The 16138-nt window shown below is 38.5% G+C and overlaps 2 protein-coding genes across 14 annotated transcripts in view; one reads left to right on the forward strand and one right to left on the reverse strand.

Annotated features, from left to right (window-relative positions):
* LOC106505750 (uncharacterized) overlaps positions 1–16138 on the reverse strand; it is a 742696-nt gene that overhangs the window by 503757 nt on the left and 222801 nt on the right. For 2 of the 10 annotated variants that reach the window (XR_014824350.1, XR_014824343.1), the window contains exon 1: positions 12886–12947. The exons of the other annotated variants lie outside the window; for them this stretch is intronic. The gene's annotated coding sequence lies outside the window, so the exon portion shown is untranslated. Of the gene's footprint in view, positions 1–12885; positions 12948–16138 lie in introns of those variants that run through there. 10 annotated transcript variants of the gene reach the window in all.
* Positions 1–16138, forward strand: part of KCNMB2 (potassium calcium-activated channel subfamily M regulatory beta subunit 2) — a 313395-nt gene that overhangs the window by 70120 nt on the left and 227137 nt on the right. The window lies entirely within an intron of this gene.

Consider the following 16138-nt stretch of genomic DNA (forward strand, 5'->3'; position numbering starts at 1 on the left):
GGCTTTAATACATGTGTCATTTAATCTTCACAGCAACCCTAGGAGATAGGCATTCTTATTGCCTCATTTTATGGATAAAGAAACCAAGGCTTCCATGGCGGAATGGTTATATATGCTCTAGTATATTCCTAAACTTAAATATTATGCAGCCCCTACAAAAAATATTTTCACAAAATTTTTGTGTATGTGAGTTTATAATTAAAGTATATAATAATTAAGTTCTCAATTTCCAATGTGCCACTGGAAAATATATTCCAAAATGCTAATAATAATTAGATTGAGTCATAGAATTATGGATGATTTTGTATACTTTTCTACACATAGCTTTTAAAAATTAAAAAAGTAACAAAAATAAAAATTTGGTTTTTAGAGGAAAAAGTTATATCCAGGAAGTACAACCAAAAAGGCATAGCATTTAAAATACAAGAACATTAATTTCTGGCTGGCAATACTTAGGATGGTTTCATGAAAAAGATAACATTTGATGCAGACACTGAAAAATAAATAGGATTTAACACAGATCTAGACAGGAAACAAAGCAGAAGAGGGACACATTCCAAGCAGAGAAGGGTGGAGCAAGATTGATAAAAATTGGAGGCATGCTAAAGGAAGCTGAGAGAAAAGACCCAAAACAGATAAAAGCCAGTTTGAAAATGCTACAGCATACTTGGTTAAGGATTTTGGAGTTTGATAGACAATGGCAAACTTCTGAAGGTTTTTTGGTAGGGCAGTGCCATGATCAAAGAAATGCTTTAGACCTTCTTCTGTCAGGTTATATGCAGAAGGAATGGTAGATGCAAGGGAGTACAGACAGGAGGAATAATTAGAGAGTCATTGAACTAATTTAGGCCTAAGATCATAGGGCTAGAATTAGCCTGATGGCAGTGGAAATGACAAGGGAGGAAGAGATGGAGCAGTTCCCCTCTCCGCCTCTCCAGCCTAACTCCCCACTCCTGCTCCTCTTATGCCATCCACTTCAGATACTCTGGCCTGTTCCTAGAAGGAGCTAAAGGACTTCTTGTCCAGGGTCCTGCTCCTTCAACCCTTCTCCTTCTGACACTTTTGTTCTTATTCCATCATTTGGGTTTCAGCCTAAATATTTCTTGCAGGAGTATTGCCCTGGTCCAGTCTAGATTAGGTTTTCCTGTTTCACTTTCTGTTAAGCACCCTGCACTTTTTTTTTTCATTGTTTTTACCATAATAAGTAGCTAAAACTAATATTTATTTTAAGTTTATGACATCAGTTACTATGTTAGATCCTTTAAAAGTATTAGCTCATTTAATTTTCAAAGTAAGTATTAATATTATCCACTATTTTCTAGGTAAGGAAACTAAAGATTAGAGAGGTAGTTATGGATTCCGGGAGTGACTGCTCTCACCTACCACATGTACTAGGTTACGAGCAGGGGGAGGTAATTTGATATGGTGACCATCAAAAGGAGCATGGAATCTAGAGTCAGACTGCTTGGGCTATTTTCTTAGCTCTGCCACTTACTAGGTGTAAGACCCCTGGCGCAAGTTCTTTAATTCCTCTTGATCTCAATTTCCCCATCTGTAAAATGGGGGGGGGGATATTATTGCCTCTCTCACAGAGTTCTTACAAGGATGAAATGAATTAATGACTTAGAACAAGATTGGCACATAATAAGTGTAACATATCTGAAAACGATTATTGGTTGTGTTATAATTTGTTAAAAACCTGTCCTCCCATCTCTTCGGAAAGAGGTAGAAACTGTGTTTATCATTGTACTGACAAGTGTCTAGCACAGTACCTGGCCACGGTGTTTGGCAAATATCTGAATGAATGTTTGGTAAATATTTGAATGAATGAATGAACAAATGGAAATCTTAGTTCAGAGAGCTTATCGAACAGCACCATCATGCACTTTAAAATTTATGATGCAGGTTTTTATTATTATTTTATTTAATTCTAACCACAAACTCAAAGAAGACAGTGAAGGAACTATCATCCTCACTGCTGAGTCTCAGAAAACTGTTAGCTTAAATTCATATAGCTAGTAAATAGTAGAGCCAAGAAGAACCCAGATCTCTGACTGCCTGAGGCCACAGGGTGCCTTAAAGGCAACCCAGGTGAGATTCACTGCATATGGGAAGTGAACCAATGGCCATTGACTGATGATGCTCTCCTGAGTTGCCCCAGGTCTGAGCCCTGGCCATTCTATGAATCCTAAAAACCTAACTACTGCCTCAGCTTTATTCTGTATTCCTGTTGGAGGTACTTGATGGCCTTTCCTTGTCCAAGCATCTCTTACTGACCCCACTGCTCATCCCAAATCTAAGTGAAGTATCACAGACCAAGGCTAACACCAACCTAGAGTGCTTTAATTGGACTATATAACAAGGTAGAATTGAGAAAAAAGAAATTAAATGAGTTAACTGGGTTACAAGCCCGGTGAACCAGTAGAATGGTAGTCGCATTAACACAAATGGACAATATAGAAATAGTTTGTTTTAAAGAATATAGAATCTATTCAACATTAGACTTAAGTTTGGGATGTCAGTAAGGACTCTAAGTAAACAATGGATATCTAGCAATTAGAAGTGGAATTAGGATTCAAAAGAGATGTCAATATAGAACTGTAGAGATCATCTGTGACAAAGGAATGGAAGAAGCCAAAGAACCTTGATCCCGCACAACATTAGTGCAGGGCTTTTCAAACTATGATATGTAGTATTCCTCAGAGAGGCATTAGAGTCCAGCCGCCTAGGCTTTGAACCTCAGCATAGGGCCATATTTATCTGATTTATATTGAATTTCAGCGTCAGAGTTTGCTTAATAAAATCAAATTTTGCAGCTAAAGAAATGTTTGAAGTACTGATTTAGTAGGTATTCTCTGTCCATGTCCAACTACATCTGCTTCTTACAGCATCTCTGTCCCTGCACAGATAGAGACATGGCAGGGAAAAACCGTTAACTTGAATTTAGTTCTGATAGTGAACAAGCACTCAGCACCAGGGACTAACTGAATAATATTCATGTGACTCATGTATGATTTAGAAAACATTTTGATGTTTAGGTCAGTTCCAATTCAATGAATTAGTTACAGGTTCAAACTGTTCACTAGGGTTTAATTAAATTAAAAAAAAACTTTCTCAGTTCAGAAAAAAATAAAAATAATAATGATTTGATTTAAGGCTCAGCAAATTTGTGTAATTCATTCCAAGTTTTCCCTCATGGTTTGCCTCTGCACCAACTATAGAGGAAAATGCCCTGTAAATATCTATGAATCAATGCTGGTGGACTATATTCAAGGCCTCCACTTAAAATGACATGTCAGAGCCATCTATGTCACGGGGTAAATCCCCAGCTAGCTCTTTCCTTTAGTGCTGGGCAAGACGTAGGTCTAGTTTCATAGGTAGAAGACTTGCCCGGCTCTCCTGAGAAGAGGTCCCAGATCACAGGATACCCAAAAGACAAGTGCATCACGGGGATGAGAAATTACATTAGACACAGCTGCCCCTTCAGAGCCTCAAGTTTCACATGGATTAGCACCTACTTGTTATTTCTCTCTAGGCCCAATTCCCAGATCTATTAGTTCACCCAAGGCCCCTTATCCATAGGAGACATGAATTATGCCAGGGCAAATTTAAACTGCCACAAGCATTCAAGTAAGGGCAGATCCTGGCTTTCCTTCAGTCAAGCCTTAGAGAATTAAAAATAATAATAAAATCTGCTTCCAGTTGATCTATTTCTTTTTACCTCTTGATTAGTTGATATCCAGCCCATGAAAACCTCAATTTTTAAAAAATGTTTCTCATTATTGCCTTGGTTTTTTGAAAATACTCAAATTCATTTTGCAGCTGCAAAATGTCTTCGCTAAAACCTCTAACTAAAGAAAATGGTTGAATTCCCCTGTGGAAAATGTATGATGTTGCTAGAGTCAGTTTCCTCATTTTAAACATATTCATTGAGACATACACCATTTATTCAGTGTGATCCATTTGACCTCTATGTTAGCAATTTACATAATACCTTGAATTGGTGATGGTGGGTCAGGGGCTTTCAAAAGAAATCATATAGCTTTCCATTGTCTAACTTATGCCAATAGCCTTACCAGGAACAAAGAAAACATGCTTCTGCAAAGGAGGCTATGTATTATTATGAGGCCTAGAAGAGTCTGAAATCAGGGAGAAGGGGTGGGGCCAAGACTCAGACAGCCTTGAGTTCAAATCCCAGCTCTTCACCTCCTTGGTAGGCAAACTTGAGCAAGTCATTTAACTTTTCTGAACCTGTTTCAAAATGGACTATCATGGAGTTCCCATCGTGGCGCAGTGGTTAACGAATCTGACTAGGAACCATGAGGTTGCAGGTTCAGTCCCTGCCCTTGCTCAGTGGGTTGACGATCCAGCGTTGCCGTGAGCTGTGGTGTAGGTTGCAGACGCAGCTCGGATCCCACGTTGCTATGGCTCTGGAGTAGGCCGGTGGCTACAGCTCCGATTGGACCCCTAGCCTGGGAATCTCCATATGCCGCGGGAGCGGCCCAAGAAAGAGCAAAAAGACAAAGACAAAAAAAAAAAAAAAAAAAAAAATGGACTATCATGTGGATTAAAAGAGATACTATGATTACAGACCTGGCACACAGAATATGCTCAATACACCTGTGTTCACTTTCCACCTTGCTCAGATAAATCAGGGGTCATCTGTTCATGTCCCTCCAAGTATATTAGCTGCAAAAGGTAAAACTTTGACAGGACTTACCCTACAAAGTGAGACCTGAATTTATCCTAGGATAAATTCACTATGGAAAATGAAAAACTGTAGGAAAGTTTCTGTAAAGTTCTACTGCTGGCAATGTTCACTCAGGCAATATAAAGTATCTTGCAAAAAGCAAAGGGGACTTGGAATCAGAGAGACTTGAATTTGAACACCAGTTCTGCTACTGATTATATGTAAGACCTGAGCAAGACATTTAACATTTATGAGCATTTATTATTCATCTATAAAGTTAAAATTATAATAAAATCTTCCACTACAGTTGTGGGAAGGATGAAATAAGTTCCAGGCACATGGTATGCGTTCAACAAGTGGTCATTATTATCATAACTACAGTTACCTGACACTAGCCAATGATGCAATCCCAGATTATAAAAGCAATTTATAAATGCTTATGTCTCCTTTGTAAAATAGTTAAGTACTATTAATATCATCTTGTTGATTGCCTCATTGAGGTTTAAGGGCTTGAGTCAGCTACATTACTGACGAACTTTGAGATTTATTTTATTCTGCCTTTATTAAAAGCCTAAGCTTTTGAAGTGAGTAGAAAGCAAAGTTGCAATTCTTTATGTTTATTCATTATTGCTCTGAACTTCTGGTTATCTGGTAATATCTTCTTTTAAATATACAACTATGAAGAAAATCCAAGGTCAATTTATACTATGATATTTCATTAATTTTTGCCTTAGAAAGTAGTTTGAAGTCTGAGTGAATGCCTTTGAATATCCATTTTGGGAGTTATTAATAGAATGTCCTAGGAGGACATTTTTATGTTCAGTCCAGATCTCTATCTGCAGACTGATGTTGAAATCCAAAACTCCTGGTCCTTTTTTTAAGGGATTTTAATGTTTGTTCTCCTAAGTGCATCAGAAAAATAGTTCATTTTAATTTATTTTACTTTTATAATAACATTCTCCGGGAAACGTTTCCCCTAAATATTCAGCAACCTATTCAACTTTGTCCCTGAAAACCTTTTAACTTTCTCTCACCAGGGTGACCATTTGATTTACAGCTACAGGTGGAAAAGAACAGACCTGCAGCTGCTCATTATACTGCTCTATCTCCACCTGTATTTTATGAGCCATTTCAACCCTGATTATGCTAATGAGATAACATTGTATTTGAATAAGTTGCTGCTTCTCCAAGTCCAAGAACAACATTAGAGAGATAGCACCCAGTGCAATCAAATATTCTGTTCTTGTACTTCAGTCACTGATTTTTCAAAGGAAAGCCAAGAATATAAATTTTGATAGAGGAACAAAAGCAAAATTTGAAATTCAGAAAATGTTAAAGAGGTCAGCTGTAATTGTATGGAAGCAGCCAGTGTGAATCTCCTAGCCAATGTGTATGAATGCAAACTAACCATTTAGCTAGTTTCAATTAAGTAAATAAATAGCTTAGCCCTCAATTAACTGTGTAAGATCTTGCTCCAGGAGTTCTCTTATGGCTCAGAGGGTTAAGGACCTGGTGTTGCTACTGCAGTGGCTAGGGTCACTGCTGTAACGAGGATTCATTCCCTGGCCTGGGAACTTCTATATGCCTCAGGTGCAGCAAATAAATAAATAATTAATTAAAATTTTTTAAAATACCTTTCTCCATATTTTAACATTTTCAGAATTACATTCATGCTCACACTTTTAATGCAAGTGATTTTAGTGATTAGGTTGTTATCTGACTCATACAGCAACCCTCCCCTATCCCTGCCCCCATTCTTCTTCTAACATCCTCTTCTTTAAACACTCCTCTGTTGGATTCTGCACCAATTCTTAATCTGAAAGAAAGGTGGAACACAAGGAGTCAAGAGCACTGGGCTTCCCACTGTGAATGCCAGACTCTATTCCCACTTGACCTTGTAAATAAATATTTCATGCAAAGGAAACCTGCAAAAGGAAATAATGATTCTGATATCCACCGACTAAAGTGCATTTAATCTATCATTTAACTTCCTACAATACAGAACACAAAATGTAGAATACATGTGGTCAAATACTGGTATATTAGACTCACTTCTAAGATTAGAGGATAAGGTTAGATGATTGTGATCTAGAAATATTATCAGTGGATTACAATCTAAAACTATAGAAACAACTGATGAGATTGTGCAAGTGCCCAGTACAGGGTATGATTCCAATGAATTGAAGAAATATTAGGAGATGCAACTGCAAAAAGACCCTTTAGGAACAAATAAAATGGACTCTACTATAAGAGGCCATTTTATGGCTTTTGTATTAAGGAGCACACATAGTCTCCTGGGATTGGGGAAAAGGAAAATCATGCTAGAGAAAAGGAAATGTTCAAATGCCCGTCTTTTGAAAAATTCTAGCTGGATTTCCCTGAACAGAATACTTCTGACTGTGTCTATTTTTAAAGTATTATATTTATATGTAAGAAAACACATTCAGTTTTAAATTGCCCATAGCCCAAAAATGTGGACCAATTTCACTATGAGACCTCTTATCTACTTAAATAACTTCTGCTCACATGATCTCAGAAATAAAATATTCATTTGTTTAACTGAAGTAAATTTAATTAAATTAAATGTATGCAATGAATGTTTTCATTCAGAACACTCATTTTTTGCTAATATCTTTTAAATCTCCTAATTATTTACATCATAAACCCAGGCTCCTCAGTACAAGTCCCAGTTAGCTTTCCAAACTTCTATTCTTTGACTTCCTTTCTGCATTTTCAGTACCAGACATATTGAATTACTATTTTCTACAGAATGTCTTAAATTTTCCTACACTTGTATGTATGTTCACACCAATTTTCCTGAATTTGTTTCTTTTTCATAAATAGTAGGTTCTGTGGTATAGAGCAAGCAAGGATGAACTGAAAGCAGTTCTATAGGAAAAATTAAAAGGGACAGAAAGAATAATCTTGCTTGATGGGAGGTGGTGCATAAAGGGCAAATTCTTATCTAAAGTCCAGTTGGAGGGGCTGGGTCAAGTTCAAAGTCAAGACCCTGTCTGTAGAGTCTGACTTTGTCAGGGAGATGATGGGAGGTTTGGGAAGCAAAAGACATTGAAATTGCATTGGGACTCTCTGTCATGAATCAGAGAGAAGTCCAGAAAAACATAAATAGTGTCCTATTCTGAGGAATACAGCTACTAATATTCTAAGATCATAGTCATCTTTGTACTTTGTTATGAAACATTTATTGAGCAGCTGCTATGTGAAAAGTGTCAATGAAAAATTAATCAGTTGATCTAAGAAAGAGACAAAAAATTTTATTTGAGCTAAATTTGAGGATTATAACCTAGGAAGAGCATCTCAGAAGGTGCTAAGAACTGTTCTGTCCATTAGAAGTCAAGGCACACTTATATAAGTTTTTTGAGACAGACGGCAGTACATAAAATGATATATTACTGACATTTTACATAATCCAGATCTAAGCATCAATGTGGCCCTTACAAGATCAAGAAGGAATGCTATTTTTTAAGAAGCTGTCTTCATGCTTAGGAGAATGTTGTTCTTTACAGTTAAGCAGGTATTCCTGACAATGAGGGAGGTTTGGTTGACACATAATGCAGATACACAATGCACAGAGAGAGAAGGAAGGAGGCCAGAGACCAGAGAAAACTTTTCATGTTTAAATTTTTCTTGTCTTTGCATAAAATATGAATTCTTACTTCACAAAAGCTTTTTGCCAGCCACTGACACACAAAGATCAATAAGACAAACTATTTGACCTTCAAGAAATAAGCAAAAAACACAAATATTTTAAGAAGTGAAAGAGGAGTTCCCATCATGGCGCAGCGGAAACAAATCCAATTAGGAACAATGCGGTGGTGGGTTCCATTCCTGGCCTCACTCAGTGGGTTAAGGATCCAGCATTGCCATGAGCTGTGGTGTAGGTCACAGATGTGCCTCGGATCCCGCATTGCTGTGGCTGTGGCGTAGGTGAGCGGCTACAGCTCTGATTGGACCCCTAGCCTGGGAACCTCCATATGCTGTGGGTGTGGCCCTGAAAGGACAAAAAAAGCCAAAAAAAAGAAAGAAATGAATGAAAGGCCAAGAAGGAGAAGTGGTGAGGGTGTAAACTGAACCCCCTCAGGACGTTTCAGCTCATGTAGAGTAAACAAAATGTTTTATATACTTCTGTACCCTTCAAGGGCAATTCTGTGTTACAAATCAGTACACAGTAACTAGCATGTATGGGTAATGGTTCTGAGAAATCTAAAAAGATGAGATAATGTTTAATATACTCCCAGTGTTACCAGGCATTACCAACAGACTCACATTTATAATTATACTTCAATATAGTTCTGAGTCTCCAGGCTAAGACCTAACCCTATCCTAGTGTCCATCATATGGCTTCTCTCCTCACCTTGCTTCCATGTATGAATGACCACAAAAATCTACTTTCCTGAAATTGCTTTAAGAGACCCTCTGCTACCATCGAACCATTTGTGTCCACATGAGCACCAGGGCAAGCAAGGTGGTGTCAAAGGATAGGATTTAGTTCCCTCCTTCCCTGACAATTTCCATCAACACTTTCCTAGAATACACTGCCAATTAAACCTACAATCTAAGTTAAAATGTATGTTTGAACACAAAACCAATTTCAAAATAAGTGTCTTAGCACCCCCTTACAACAAGATTATCACCCCTGAAGAGTTCCCCTGTAGTATTATCATTAATGCCAAGATCATGGATATTGAGATCTTTTGATTACAGCCACAGAGAGAATGATTCCTTCCAAACTCTTCCCTATACTTTTTCACCTGGACCCCAACCAGGCTTAGGGTAGGTCTGTAATATCACAAATTCTTTCTTCAAAACAGTTGTGCCAGGCTCTGGTCCTTAGAGCTATACTGTGGGCTTCGGATACCAGTTTACAGTAAACCCAAGGAAATGACAGGGACACAGACATTCTGCCATTTCCTCCACCCTTCTCCTTCCCTTCTTTCTTATCTTCACATTGTCAGGTACAAAATGGAAGCTATTATATGTATCAGTAGATGCAAATTGATGTGGAGGATGGGGCCTGAGCTTCAGATCTGCCAAGGAGTACATTCCATAACATTAGTGAGCTCTGCTCTAAGGTCAGAAATGATGGAATACTTTTTAGGAATATTTCATGAAAGCCTAACCAGCTTTCATGTTTTAAGAAACAAATTCCAAGTATCCGGAACACCTTCTTCTTTAGAACTGCTAGTGCCTGAGTCTTACAAGCACTAAGAATCAAACCAAAAAATTTAATAGAACTAAAGAGCATCCCTAAGACAGAGGAAGTGTTTCTACTGTCTCCTGATGGAAGCCTACCTCCCAAAAAAATTCAGATAACTGAACTTCAAGAAAGGCTGATACCTCTATGCTCTCCTTAACATGGTCTTTGGAGGTGAAAATTACTTCTCACTCATTACCCAACCCCCTTGGCTGTCTTCCCACTTGAGTTTCATTCCTCTCTGTGACTGATAAACCTCTCAGCACCTTCATAGATTTCTGGTAAAGATGTCATTCACAGTGGTGCTTCCTGTCTAACACAAACCTAAAAGGGGCTGACAAGTTATTAGTATTGTCAGTCAAGGCTGCACTGGGAAAAGAGATCAGGGCACTCATGCTTCTTAGCCTGTATGCATTCACCCCACAATCCACAACAAGCCAAAAAAATTACCCAACTTCTGCCTGTCCAGCTGGCATTCCTTGATTCCCTTTTGCTGTTGTGTTTAGGCACGAATAGCACATAGTGGTCTCAATCAAGAGTTACAAGAACACAGATCTGGTTGAGGCAAAAAAAAAAAAAGGCATTTATTTGGGGCTTATTGGGTCTGCAGCCCAGGAGACACAGATTCAAGAAGCATGTGAATTGTGTTCTGCTGGACTATAAAATGGGGGAAACTTAATAAAGGCAAAAAAAAAATGCAAAGTCACATAAATTATATTGTTGTGAGCCACACAGGAAGTCCAAGGTCACATAAATTATAAATTGTTCATCAAGAATTAAGATTGGACAAAAAAAAAAGGAGTTCCCATCGTGGCACAGTGGTTAACAAATCCGACTAGGAACCATGAGGTTGCAGGTTCGGGTCCCTGCCCTTGCTCAGTGGGTTAACGATCCGGTGTTACCATGAGCTGTGGTGTAGGTTGCAGACGCGGCTCGGATCCCACATTGCTGATTTGACCCCTAGCCTGGGAACCTCCATATGCTGAGGGAGCGGCCCAAGAAATAGCAAAAAAAAAAAAGAAGACAAAAAAGAAAAAAAAAAAAAAAAATTAAGATTGGAGGGAGTTCGCTTTGTGGCAGAGTGGAAACCAATCTGACCAGTATCTATGAGGATGAGGGTTCAGTCCCTGGCCTCGCTCAATGGGTCGGGGATCTGGCATTGCCATGAGCTAGAGCGTAGATCACAGATGTGGCTAAGATCATGAGTTGCTGTGGGCAACAGCTGTTGCTCCAATTCGACCCCTAGCCTGGGAACTTCCATATGCCATGGGTATGGCCTTAAAAAGCAAAAAAAAAGGAATTAAGATTAGAGCTGGTGGAGTTCCCATAGTGACTAAGTGGTAACAAATCCATGAGGACATGGGTTCAATCCCTGGCCTCAGTCAGTTGGTTAAGGACCCAGCACTGCCATGAGCTGTGGTATAGGTCACATAAAAGACTCGCATCTGGCATTGTTGTGGCTGTGGCATAGGCCAGCAGCTTCAGCTGATTCAACCTCTAGCCTGGGAAATTCCATATGCCACAAGTGTGGCCGTAAAAAAAAAAAAAAAAAAAAAAAAAACAGAAAAAAAAGGTTGGAGCTGGCAAGAAGTAAGAGTACTTGTGAAGCAGGGATTTTTTGGGATTTGAAATGGTTACACAGCTATGAAGCTGGGAGGTAAGGACTTCAAAACCTCAAGTTTGCAGCTAGCAGCTGCTATTAGATATTGTTTTGAAAATGGCTGGTGATATCCCTGAGTTTGATATAGTTCAAAAATTCAACTTCTCAATGATGCAGTAATGTATCTGAAACCTCATCTGCAATGGCCACCCAGCTCCACTTTGGATGCCTGAACCATAGTTACTTTGATTTTTGAATGATCTTAACATGTCATCAGTGGACACAGAAGGATGGAGGGATGGATGGATAATGACCCCAAACTAGAGCCAGGGTATTTAAAGAATGAGAAAGGGAAACTCACATTCAGATATGCTCTTTGTTGCAATTCATATTAAAAAGTTTATGATCAAAGGTGGGACTAAAGCTACCAACTAAAATTCAACTTGTGGATTTCAGCTTCTTTTACTACTCCTTTGGCTAATAATTGGGCTTTACTAAGAGTTAACAGTTTTAATATCATACCCAATTCATATAAGCATACTAGATCTAGTTCTTCTCCAATGAAGAAAACCGATTCTAGCCACAGCTTCATGTCATGCATGGTTTTCAGCTTTGCCTAGAAAAGTTTTTCTTTTAAAACAAAAATATGGCCTCCTTAATTTGCATTCACTTCAACAGGTTGACAGTGCAACAGGTTTGGGAACATTTTAACTGAAGTCATGAATTATTCTGTATCATCTTGGAGGCAAGACTCTGTTATTCTGATGCTTTTGTTTCCTTGGGAAAACAAAATAGCATGATGCCTTAGGCAATGCACACATCTCAAAACAGAGGTTCAAAACAGGGAGCCCTGTCTGTTGGGTGTGTCTCTGCCATTACTCTGTAACCAACAACAACAACAACACTGCACCCAGAGTACCTACACCCAGGGGAAAAAAGCAGCATACACCCTGGATCAAACTAAGGCCCAGAATTTGGTCTTGTACCCCTGGATCAAACTAAGGCCCAGAATTTGGTCCACTGGTGCAAAACTCCTCAAGAGCCAAAGTGAATGCTGAAATGTTTAAGTCAAGATGAGGGTAACTGAGATTAAATTTATGGAGCATCTATGACTCCACAGGCCTTTATTTATTTGAATTGGTGAACTTTAATGAACAGGCTTTTGAGGTGGGAGGGCTTCGTCTCGTCAGGTCTGGCTGAAACAAGAGAGATAGAGGCAGTGGAGGGAACAGTAGTACAAGTCTGAGCCCAGTGAAGAGGAAAAGTTACCCCTCTCCTGCCCTGGGGAATATATTAAGGCTCCTAGACTACAGTGACCAAAGGAATTGATCTGTTTTGGTGTATGATTTTTCAGCTTTGGGACACAGCAGCGAACAGTACCTTAAACAAGATAGTGCTCTTCTTCAGGAGAAAGTCTGGAGAAGGCCAACGGTACCTATGGACAAAACCATGATTGAGCAAATCCTCAAAAATCCAGGAGATGAACCAAAAAAATCCCTCAAGCTGGGGAGAGTTAAGAGCCACCACACTTGGAGACAAAATACTGATTTGTTTCGTTTCCTACCAATAGGCTGGTGAGGCCTGAGGACACAAAGGTTGCTAAAAGAAGTTTCTAACAGTTTTCAATTGTTAGGATATCCCTTACATGGGCACATATAAAAAACATACAAATGTGCAAAAACATACATTCTTCACAATGAGCTCAGTTTTCACATCAGGCAGAGGGAAAAGCAAAACACAGTTATCTGAGAGGCTCCATTTCATATTCTATAAATTAACAGAAATGTCATTTGGCATCCTGTAGTATTCCCCATACCAGGTTCTCATTGACTACAACACAGTTCTGCTTGGTGTCCTTCTTCAAAATTCCTTTTTTACTCAGGCTATGAGATCAAATCAGAGATCTGGGAAAACTTTACATTCATACATCCTGTGTCTCTTTCACATACCAATCATCCACCCTTGAGTCCATGTGGCCACATTTAAACATTTATACTTTGGCATAAAATTTTACCATATTGTCATTAAAAAAAATCACTGTGTGGTAAATGTTTTATTATTATAATTAAATACTTCAATTACTGTTCCATTATCTACAAATTCATAGCCATTATTACCAAAAATAATTGTTAGTGCTAGAGTTTCATGATTTTGTTGACATCACTGTTTTTGAGACGCAGAAAGGATCTGTACACCTTATACAGCTGTACATCTCATACAGCTTATGGTTTGTTCATTTTTACTAAACTACAGTAATATTGAACTTCAGGTTTTAAATTAGTCATAATAAATAATTCATTGTTTGAGTATTTGATGTGATCAGAATCTGTGACTCAAATACGACAATAAATCTGTGTCTCATTTCTTCCCAATTTTCCAACCCCAAGCCAGGGAGTCACAGCAAATTACTTCTTACACAAAATGTCCCTTTGATTTAAATGAATTATGTTTTTCAGAGGTATCACTGAAAATGCAAATAGAGAGACCCATTTCCTAATTAATTGCCTTGTGAGATCATTGTGTGTTGGGACTTAAAAATATACATGATCAGAAAGAAAATGTTCACTCCCTCTGCTTCTTGGTAGCTTGAAGCTTTTAGTATGGTATTCATCTTCAGGTGGAATAAACAGGCAGAATATGTCTAGTAATTCAAGGGAGCCATCTGAGCCCTTTCTAAGAACCATCTTTCTCTATCATCAGGGTCTCTTCTGAGTATTGCTTTTCTTTTCCTGAGGTCAGGATTTTCTTGTGACGCAGGGGTGGGCAGAATTATCTTATGACACAGGGATGCTTTGGAGAAAGACAACTCATGACATGGCACTGATAGAGGAAAGGTGAGCAGATCCTTCACCAATATCTAACATCTGTTAAAGGTGAGCAGATCCTTCACCAATATCTAATATCTGTTAAAGGTGACTTAATGTCATTGCTCTTTAGTCTCCTCATCTTTACAGTGAAATTACAGAACAAGAAAATTTCTGTGGTCCCATACCATCTGATTCTAATATTCTATGTGTCAGTGAAGGCAAATAACCTATCCTAAGTAAAATGAAGATCACACAGGAGAGATTATGAAGAAACCACTAGCAAATTCACAGCTGGAAACTGGGGACACTAGTCAGTTACAAGGATGATAGAAGAAGCCTGGGTTAATGAGGAATTCTGCCTATGGTGGTTATTTCCTATCTCTGATATACCATTATTCCTTCTTCCTAACATCTTACTGGGCATTCTACTTAGATGTTCTGTAAGATGGATTTTAAACTTTTGATGCCCTGCAGTGATTTCAGTATCTCTGTTGATTCTGCTCTTCCTACTGTCTCTGTTTTTACAGAAGGTTCCCAGCACCCTCTTAGCCACACAAGTGTTTTTGGGTTTTTTTGTCTTTTTAGGGCCATGCCCATAGCATATGGAGGTTCTCAAACTAGGTGTCAAATCGGCGCAGCAGCCGCTGGCATACACCATAGCTACAGCAACACGGTCTGAGCAACAGCTGAGACCTACACCACAGCCATGGCAATGCTGGATCCTTAACCTACTGAGGGAGGCCAGGGATCAAAAGCTGCATCTTCATGGATGCTAGTCAGATTCATTTCTGCTGAGCCACTATGGGACTTTCTAGCCACACTGCTTTGAAATGTATTAGAATCCTCTGTGTTTCTGGAAACTCATCCAAACATGACATGATCCTGCCAGTTTTATTTCCATCATTCATTGCAGATGTGCCCTTTCCACTATCAGCACCTCATTCAGACCTCATTGTGGATTTCCACAATACCTAACTTAACTCTTCACCTTTTCCTTCTTTCATGCAGAACAGTCTGTAAATGGCCACTAGAGTTATTTTGCAAAGGACAGGTCAGAGCCTATTATTCTTAAAAACATTCAATGGTGCCCCTTAGCCTCCACATAAAATTCAAGCTCCCTAGACTGCTTTTGATTCCCATGACCTGATTTCAATAAAACTTTTGTTTCCCATCATCCTTTCTTTATATTTTTCCTGTTCTTATTCTCTGTCTAGATAGCTTTTACCATTATCTCTACATATCTAAATCTTATGTCAAGGCACCAATCAAATGCCACCTCTTCTCTAAAGCTTTTTCATGTCCTCCTGCTGGAGGCAATCTATTCTACCTCCAAACACCTACAGTGTTTAATCTACACCTCTATTATGTCAATTCTCACTTCTTCTGTTAAAATTTTTAAGAAAACACCTTTGGCAAGAATTTAAATTCCTTGAGCAACTAATGTAGTGCCTTGTATATATTATGGCCCCAATTTATATGTAGGTTTAAGTTATTAAGTGTTTCATTAGAGGAGACAAAGAAAATTATGTTTCCTCCTAGAAGTGTATTGGAAAGAACATATGAATTAGAGGAATGGTTTACATGGGCTGTTCTGGTATAAACTAACAAACTGTTGTAGAACCCCTTCCATACAAGCCTCCTAAAATGATATTAGTCATTTATTTATGACCCTTTCCAAGATTCAAGTTGTTGGTCAGATGCTTTTTTTAATTTTTGTGCATCCAAGTAGCATCTTAAAATATTCTTTGCTATTTATGACAAAAGCAAAGCAAATTTTTTTTTTCTTTTTTTTGATGCCCCACCCACATGGAGTTCCTGGGCCAGGG

Source organism: Sus scrofa, chromosome 13, assembly GCF_054392235.1.
Source record: "Sus scrofa isolate SSC_HxYL_T2T_F1_AM1 chromosome 13, Sscrofa_HxYL_maternal_Yorkshire_Landrace_v2.0, whole genome shotgun sequence".
Taxonomy (NCBI): domain Eukaryota; kingdom Metazoa; phylum Chordata; class Mammalia; order Artiodactyla; family Suidae; genus Sus; species Sus scrofa.